This window comes from Budorcas taxicolor, chromosome 7 (genome assembly GCF_023091745.1).
Source record: "Budorcas taxicolor isolate Tak-1 chromosome 7, Takin1.1, whole genome shotgun sequence".
In the NCBI taxonomy this organism is placed as follows: domain Eukaryota; kingdom Metazoa; phylum Chordata; class Mammalia; order Artiodactyla; family Bovidae; genus Budorcas; species Budorcas taxicolor.
The window spans coordinates 13,749,396-13,758,917 of NC_068916.1; positions in this window are offsets into that span (position 1 = coordinate 13,749,396).

The following is a 9,522-nucleotide window of genomic DNA, read 5'->3' on the forward strand; positions in this document are numbered from 1 at the left end:
GCAAAGTAATGTCTCTGCTTTTGAATATGCTGTCTAGGTTGGTCATAACTTTTCTTGAAAGGAGTAAGCGTCTTTTAATTTCATGGCTGCAGTCACCATCTGCAGTGATTTTGGAGCCCCCCAAAATAAAGTCTGACACTGTTTCTACTGTTTCCCTCTCTATTTCCTATGAAGTGATGGGACTGGATGCCATGATCTTCGTTTTCTGAATGTTGAGCTTTAAGCCAACTTTTTCACTCTCCACTTTCACTTTCATCAATAGGCTTTTTAGCTCTTCTTCACTTTCTGCCATAAGGGTGGTGTCATCTGCATATCTGAGGCTATTCATATTTCTCCCAACAATCTTGATTCCAGCTTGTGTTTCTTCCAGCCCAGCGTTTCTCATGATGTACTCTGCATAGAAGTTAAATGAGCAGGGTGACAATATACAGCCTTGACGTACTCCTTTTCCTATTTGGAACCAGTCTGTTGTTCCATGTCCAGTTCTAACTGTTGCTTCCTGACCTGCATACAGGTTTCTCAAGAGGCAGGTCAGGTGGTCTGGTATTCCCATCTCTTTCAGAATTTTCCACAGTTTATTGTGATCCACACAGGCAAAGGCTTTGGCATAGTCAATAAAGCAGAAATAGATGTTTTTCTGGAACTCTCTTGCTTTTTCCATGATCCAGTGGATGTTGGCAATTTGATCTCTGGTTCCTCTGCCTTTTCTAAAACCAGCTTGAACATCAGGGAGTTCACGGTTCACGTATTGCTGAAGCCTGGCTTGGAGAATTTTGAGCATTCCTTTACTAGCATGTGAGATGAGTGCAATTGTGTGGTAGTTTGAGCATTCTTTGGCATTGCCTTTCTTTGGGATTGGAATGAAAACTGACCTTTTCCAGTCCTGTGGCCACTGCTGAGTTTTCCAAATTTGCTGGCATATTGAGTGCAGCACTTTCACAGCATCATCTTTCAGGATTTCAAACAGCTCAACTGGTATTCCATCACCTCCACTAGCTTTGTTTGTAGTGATGCTTTCTAAGGCCCACTTGACTTCACTTTCCAAGATGTCTGGCTTTAGATGAGTGATCACACCATCATGAGTATCTGGGTCGTGAAGATCTTTTTTGTACAGTTCTTCCGTGTATTCTTGCCACCTCTTCTTAATATCTTCTGCTTCTGTTAGGTCCATACCATTTCTGTTCTTTATCAAGCCCTTCTTTGCATGAAATGTTCCCTTGGTATCTCTAATTTTCTTGAAGAGATCTCTAGTCTTTCCCATTCTGTTCTTTTCCTCTAATTCTTTGCATTGATTGGTGAAGAAGTCTTTCTTATCTCTTCTTGCTATTCTTTGGAACTCTGCATTCAGATGCTTATATCTTTGCTTTTCTCCTTTGCTTTTCACCTCTCTTCTTTTCACAGCTATTTGTAAGGCCTCCCCAGACAGCCATTTTGCTTTTTTGCATTTCTTTTCCACGGGGATGGTCTTGATCCCTGTCTCCTGTACAATGTCACGAACCTCATTCCATAGTTCATCAGGCACTCTATCTATCAGATCTAGACCCTTAAATCTATTTCTCACTTCCACTGTATAATCCTAAGGGATTTGATTTAGGTCATACCTGAATGGTCTAGCGGTTTTCCCTACTGTCTTCAATTTAAGTCTGAATTTGGCAAAAAGGTAAGAGAAACCCAAGTAAGATGGTAAGTGTTGCAAGAGGGCAACAGAGGGCAGACACACTGAAACCATACTCACAGAAAACTAGTCAGTATTATCACACTAAGACCACAGCCTTGTCTAACTCAATGAAACCAAGCCATGCCTATGGGGCAACCCAAGATGGGCGGGTCATGGTGGAGAGGCCTGACAGAATGTGGTCCAATGGAGAAGGGAATGGCAAGCCACTTCAGTATTCTTGCCTTGAGAACCCCATGAACAGTATGAAGCAGCAAAATGATAGGATACCAAAAGAGGAACTCCCAGGTCATTAGGTGCCCAATATGCTACTGGAGATCAGTGGAGAAATAACTCCAGAAAGAATGAAGGGATGGAGCCAAAGCATAAACAATACCCAGGTGTGGATGTGACTGGTGATAGAAGCAAGCTCTGATGCTATAAAGAGCAATATTGCATAGGAACCTAGAGTATCAGGTCCATGAATCAAGGCAAATTGGAAGTGGTCAAACAAGAGATGGCAAGAGGGAACGTCGACATTCTAGGAATCAGCGAACTAAAATGGACTGGAATGGGTGAATTTAACTCAGATGACCATTACATCTACTACTGTGGGCAGGAATCCCTCAGAAGAAATGGAGTAGCCATTATGGTCAACAAAAGAGTCCGAAATGCAGTACTTGGATGCAATCTCAAAAATGGCAGAATGATCTCTGTTCATCTCCAAGGCAAACCATTCAATATGACAGTTATACAAGTCTATGCCCCAACCAGCAACGCTGAAGAAACTGAAGTTGAACGGTTTTATGAAGACCTACAAGACCTTTTAGAACTAACACCCAAAAAAGATGTCCTTTTCATTATAGGGGACTGGAATGCAAAAGTAGGAAGTCAAGAAACACCTGGAGTAACAGGCAAATTTGGCCTTGGAATGCAGAATGAAGCAGGGCAAAGACTCATAGAGTTTTGCCAAGAAAATGCACTGGTCATAGCAAACACCCTCTTCCAACAACACAAGAGAAGACTCTACACATGGACATCACCAGATGGTCAACACAGAAATCAGATTGATTATATTCTTTGCAGCCAAAGATGGAGAAGCTCTATACAGTCAACAAAAACAAGACTGGGAGCTGACTGTGGCTCAGGTCATGAACTCCTTATTGCCAAATGATTCCTCTGGAAGTATTGAAAAGGGAAAGTTACATGAATGCTAGGACCATTATTCTGGCAGATTAAATAATTTTATTCCCAGTTTCTTCAGTCAGTTCAGTTGCTTAGTTGTTTCTGACTCTTTGAGACCCCATGGACTGCAGCATACCAGGCTTCCCTGTCCATCATCAACTCCCGGAGCTTACTTAAACTCATATGCATTGAGTCGGTGATGCCATCCAACCATCTCATCCTCTGTTGTCCCCGTCTTCTCCCACCTTCAATCTTTTCCGGCATCACGGTCTTTTCCAATGAGTTAGTTCTTCTAATCAAGTGGCCAAAGTATTGGAGTTTCAGTTTCAGCATTAGTCCCTCCAATGAATAGTCAGGACTGATTTCCTTTAGATGGACTGGTTGGATATTCTTGCAGTGCAAGGGACTCTCAAGAGTCTTCTCCAACACTACAGTTCAAAAGCATCAATTATTCGATGTTCAGCTTTCTTTATAGGCTAACTCTCACATCCATACATGACTACTGGAAAAACGATAGCTTTGACTAGATGGACTTTTGTTGGCAAAGAAATGTCTCTGCTTTTTAATATTGCTGTCTAGGTTGGTCATAGCATTTCTTTCGAGGAGCAAGCATCTTTTAATTTCATGGCTGCAGTCACCATCTGCAGTGATTTTGGAGCCCACAAAAATAAAGTCTGTCACTGTTTCCACTGGCTCCCTATCTATTTGCCATGAAATGATGAGACCAGATGCCATAATCTTAATTTTCTGAATGTTGAGTTTTAAGCCAACTTTTTCACTCTCTTCTTTCACTTTCATCAAGAGTCTCTTTAGTTCCTCTTCACTTTCTGCCATAAGGATGGTGTCATCTGCATATCTGAGGTTATTGATATTTCTTCTGGCAATCTTGATTCCAGCTTGTGCTTCCTCCAGCCCAGCATTTCTCATGATGTACTCTGCATATAAGTTAAATAAGCAGGGTGACAATATACAGCCTTGACGTACTCCTTTTCCTATTTGGAACCAGTCTGTTGTCCATGTCCAGTTCTAACTGTTGCTTCCTGACCTGCCTACAGGTTTCTTAAGAGGCAGATCAGGTGGTCTGGTATTTCCATCTCTTTCAGAATTTTCCATAGTTTGTTGTGCATAGTCAAGAAAGCAGAAATAGATGTTTTTCTGGAACTCTCTTGCTTTTTCCATGATTCAGTGGATGTTGGCAATTGATCTCTGGTTCCTCTGCCTTTTCTAAAACCAGCTTGAATATCTGGAAGTTCATGGTTCATGTACTGTTGAAGCCTGGCTTGGAGAATTTTGAGCATTCCTTTACTAGCATGTGAGATGAGTGCAATTGTGCGGTAGTTTGAGCAGTCTTTGGTATTTCCTTTCTTTGTGATTGGAATGAAAACTGACCTTTACTATTTCCTTAATAGTGTATACACAAACAGAATCAATGTTAAATCGGCCATACATAAAATTAGCCCTTAGTGTTTGCATTTGTAGGGTACATTCACCATAGTACCACATGTACAGGTAATATATATCTACCTGTACACGAAAACTACATTTTTGATCTTAAATGTAGTATTAGTTAGGAGAGTGGTAAAGCGGTACCTTTAAATATAGATTTTAAAAAGAGAACTGTAATACAATAACAATAAAAAAATCTGTTGAGGTGTGTAGGGTACTTGAAATTAATGTGAGCCAAGAAAGGTGCAGGGAGAAGGTCACTGTAAAGAATTATTCACAGCAAAAAGTTTTTCACTTCTGAGCCTTGCTGCTCAAGAATCTGAACTGCCCTGTGATCACATGGGAGTAAAAGAGTTTGACTAATGAGGAGCTTTGGATATTGAACCCCCAAGAGACAGACAGACTGCAAATAAGTCTGCCTTTGACCACCCCACTCAAAAACCCTCCCAGGTCATGTGAAACACACCTGACACTGGTCACAGGGGCCATCACTTCTGCCCAGGAGCCCGGTGCTTCACTGTCTTTCTGTGCTACTTCAATGAACTCAGAGCTTTCATTTTTCCTCCTTCACATCCAGGGAAGAACTGAATGTCATCACTTAGTGTTGGGACCATGCGCTTTTGAGTCCTCTGTTTCCTGTTCTGCAAATAGGGACAGGTGTTTGTTTAGCAGTCGATCTGGGGGCATCTATGAGGTGAGTTCTTGCAGAAGATGAGCAGAGCTGGGTTACCTGGGAGGGGCTGCTAATGGTCCATCAATTTCTCTGGTCTATTTCCTTGTACCTTTGCACTTATGCGTGACTGTCTCTCACTCTGCTGATCTGCTCTGATCCCAGAGTCCAGGGACTTTTTCCATCCTCAAGATTAATCTGCTTGCTCAACCTGAAGAAGGTTCTAAACTTCTCTTACATGCCCTTTATTACTTTGTCAAGGGGCAGAGGGGTGCACCCAGCTTCTGCTTTCCTTCTCATTGCTGGCTCATGATACCACTTTATAGAAGAAAAATTAGTATTGAAAATATTTCATGATGATGAATAATCTAACAAAGAAGTGGTGGACAATGAAGCAGATCCCAGTCTACTGGTTTCTCTTTAGTAATGTATGAAATATCTTTAAGTGCAGAGCACCATAGAATAAATAAGCATTTATCCGTGCTTCCAGACATTAGTAAAACTGTTTGTTTTGTCATCAGAGTTCTTAGATTTATTTATTTTATTTTGGGCTGTGCTGGGTCTTTGTTGCTTCATGGGCTTTTCTCTGGCTGTGGCAAGCAAGGGCTACTATCTAGTTGTGGGGCTTGTACTTCTCATTGCAGTGGCTTCTCTTGTAGAGAATGGGCTTTAGGGTGCACAGGCTTTAACAGTTCCGGTTCCTGGCTCTAGAGCACAGGCTAGATAGCTGTGGCGCACAGGCTTAGTTCCTCCATGGCATGGGGGATCTTCCTGGACCAGTGATTGAACTCATGTCTCCCACCCTTTGCATTGGCAGGAAGATTCTTTACCACTGAGCCACCAGGGAAGCCCCAGAGTTCTTTAATTAAATTAACAAAAATGTGAATAAATAGAATCTATCTTTTAAGTTCACTTTCATCCCTAGCTAATCTAAGCTAAGTCACTTCAGTCGTGTCCGGCTCTGTGCGACCCCATAGACGGCCACCCACCAGGCTCCCCCATCTCTGGGATTCTCCAGGCAAGAACACTGGAGTGGGTTGCCATTTCCTTCTCCCCAGAGGCATCCAGAATCTTGAATTTGGTTGTTCTCCATGTGTTATTTAAAGTTGTTTTACACATTACGTGTGTGTGTTTGGGTGTACAAGGCAATAATGATAGTGCCCCACTATAGGAAAAGGGATAAATAAATAGTGATGTAATAAGACATAGGAACTAGGTAAGATAGTTAATGAACAGAAAAAGCTGTACCGAGACATTAAACATTATTTTAAAATGCAAAATTCCATGTACAATGTGTAAAGATTAAATGTGAAACAAGAATGTAATTTATAAGTACTTAGTCATTGTATCAAAATCAGAGGAGAATAGTGAGCACCGAGTTCATTATCATGGTTCCCTTTGGGAATGAAAAGTAATTGAGAATATGAAAAAAATATTAATTCTTTAAAATATCTACTGCCAATTATGGCAATATATTTTAATTTAGTGGTCCTTAGTGGGTGGACTTTGTTATCTGTACTTTTTTATGCTCGCAATGTTTCATAATAAGAATTGAACTTTTAATATTTTGTTATTTTAAAGCTTTTAAACTGTATTGTGATATAGATGTCTTTGGGGGCAAATTCTTTCTCTGAACTTTTTATCTGGGGTGATACATCAAAGTCTGATTTATTCACTTTAATTGTGACATGTTTTATCATGTGTCCGTGAGAAAGGAGCATTAATCACTGATGTCATTTGAATTGTGCACTCCTCCTGTTTCTCTGGGATTTCCCTGGTGGCTCAGATGGTAAAGGGTCTGCCTGCAATTTGGAGATGTGGGTTTGATCCCTTGGTCAAGAAGATTCCCTGGAGTAGGAAATGGCAACCTACTCCAGGATTCTTGCCTGGCGAACTCCTGTTTCTCTATCTAAGCAAGATTCCCAACAGGAGTTTCAGCATATCCATTTTTCCCTGAAAATTACAGTTATCATGCTAAAGACATTCTTCCGTTCTCCTTCCTTTGTCTTACTCTTTCAATTACTTTTCTTCTATAATAAACTATGCCCAGCGGTGCCACTTGTGTCCATTGCAGAAACAAACCACAATAAGTAATATTAAGAGTGTCTTGTATATAAAACACTGTACTTGGGATTTTTGTCTGCTCAGCCTTCTTGCATTCCTGTAAGGTTTCATGATGGTTCTTATTGTCCAAATGGGATTGGGGCTTTTCCCACAGTTGAAAATATTTCCTCGTTTACAGAGCAAGTGCTGGAGACATAATTAAACTCAGGAGTGACTGAGTCAAGATCTTAAATGATGCTGTTACAATTGCTAGCTTTTATAATTTCATGTTAAGAACACATATTTTGTCATTGTTGAAGCAGAGTTTACCGAGGGCCAATCAGTTCCAAATATTGGTATCCTAATGAGCTATTTGAGGTTTTCCAGGTGGCTCAGTGATAAAGAATCTTCTTGCCAGTTCAGGAGACATGGGTTCAATCCCTGGGTCAGGAAAATTCCTTGTAGAAGGAAAGGGCAACCTAATCCAGTATTCTTGCCTGGGAAATCCCATACACAGAGGAACTGGGCAGGCCAGAATCGCAGAGTTGGAAACGACTTAGCGACTAAACACAGCAATTAAACTCAGAGTGAGTTTAGTTACAACAACAATGGAGCTATTCCTGTCATAAAGTTTTTCTAAAACGTTGGTTCACCAGAATATTTGGCATAATCATTGATGCACCCAGGACACAGTCAAATACCTCTTGCATGTTTCAGGTGAACCAATGGTTATATTCTTAGGAACTCACCATAACACAGAAAATTGGAATGCTCTTGAGTTGATCCTGATACATAAAGGATTCTTTTGGGAGCAAGTGGGCAAGGCTTCCTAACCTAGATGGACATAGATGGGGCACTTACAGTCATAGAAGAAGGGTGTTCTGAAGTGCCATGCTAATTTTCCACATTTCTTTTCCTAATATTGTCAGTTTTTATACAACAGAGACATGTGCCCCCAACAAAAGCAATATGGAATCCATCATATTGCTGAGCTTAATTATTTCTGTGTGTGTGTGTGTGTGTGTGTGTGTGTGTGTGTGCTCAGTCGTGTCTGACTCTTAGCGACCATGTGGGCTTTAACCGGCCAGGCTCCTCCGTCCATGGAATGTTCCAGGCAAGAATAATGGAGTAGCCTGCCGTTTCCTACTCCAGGGGATCTTCCCGATCCAGGGATCAAACCCAGTTCTCCCACGTTGCAGGCGGATTCTCTACCGTCCGAGCCACCAAGAAGCCCGATTATTTCCGTGAAAGTGAAAGTGTTGGTCACTCTGTGGTGTCTGACTCTTTTCAACCCATCTGAACGACCAAGGAAGCCCCATAGTCGACCATAAAAAGAAGGAAATGAGCGAAGCGACAGCTCTCACTGGCTGGGCTACACTGGAAGGAAAAACAAAAAAAGAAAGGAAAAGGAGATTTACAAGTAATTGGCCATTAATGGAGATCATGGACATCTCTTAAACTTGTTAATTTAAGATCTCCAGGGGATCTTCCTGACCCAGGGATTGAACCAGGGTCTCCTGCATTGCAGGCAAATTCTTTACCATCTGAGCAGCTATATGCATACATAAATCCCCTCCTTCCTGACCATCCTTCCCTCTTGACCCTCTCTCCCACCACGCCCATCCTATACCATCCTCTAGGTTATTACAGAGCACCGAGCTGAGCTCCCCGTGCTACACAGCAGGCTCCCACTAGCCCGCTATCTTACACATTGTAGTGTATGCATGTCAGCGCTACTCTCCCAATTCTTCCCGCTTCCCCTTCCCCCACTGTGTCCACACGTCCTTTCTCTACCTCTTCATTTCTATTCCTGTCCTTCAAATAGGTTCGTGTATACCATTTTTCTAGACTCCATACATGTGCATTAATATACAACATTTGTTTTTCTCTTTCTGACTTACTTCACTCTGTATAACAAGGTCTAGGTTCATCCACCTCACAACAACTGACTCATATTCATTCCTTCTCATGACTGAGTAGTATTTCATTGTATATGTGTACTACAACTTCTTTATCCATTCATCTGTTGATGGTCATATAGGTTGCTTCCATGTCCTAGCTATTATAAACAGTGCTGCAATAAACATTGGGGTACATGTGTCTTTTTTTGAATAATGGTTTTCTCAGGGTATACTGGGGCTTCCCAGGTGGCACTAGTGGTAAAGAACCCGCCTGCCAATGCAGGAGACATTAAGAGATGCAGGTTCGATCCCTGAGTCAGGAAGATTCCCTGGAGAAGAGCATGGCAACCCACCTACTCCAGTATTCTTGCCTGGAGAATCCCAAGGACAGAGGAGCCTAGCAGGTTACAGTCCATAGTGTCACAAAGAGTCAGACACCACAGAAGCAACTTAGCACTCATGCATGCAGAATATAATAAGCCATTTTTACTGATTACAATTTTAAGTCCCACGATTATCGAGGTTTCCAGGTATCTGGATGTAAGTTTCTCACTTTGCTTTTTCCATTTTAAGACTGACAATTGTCTCCCTCTCCCTACTGTTGTAGCAATTCTTCTGTCAAG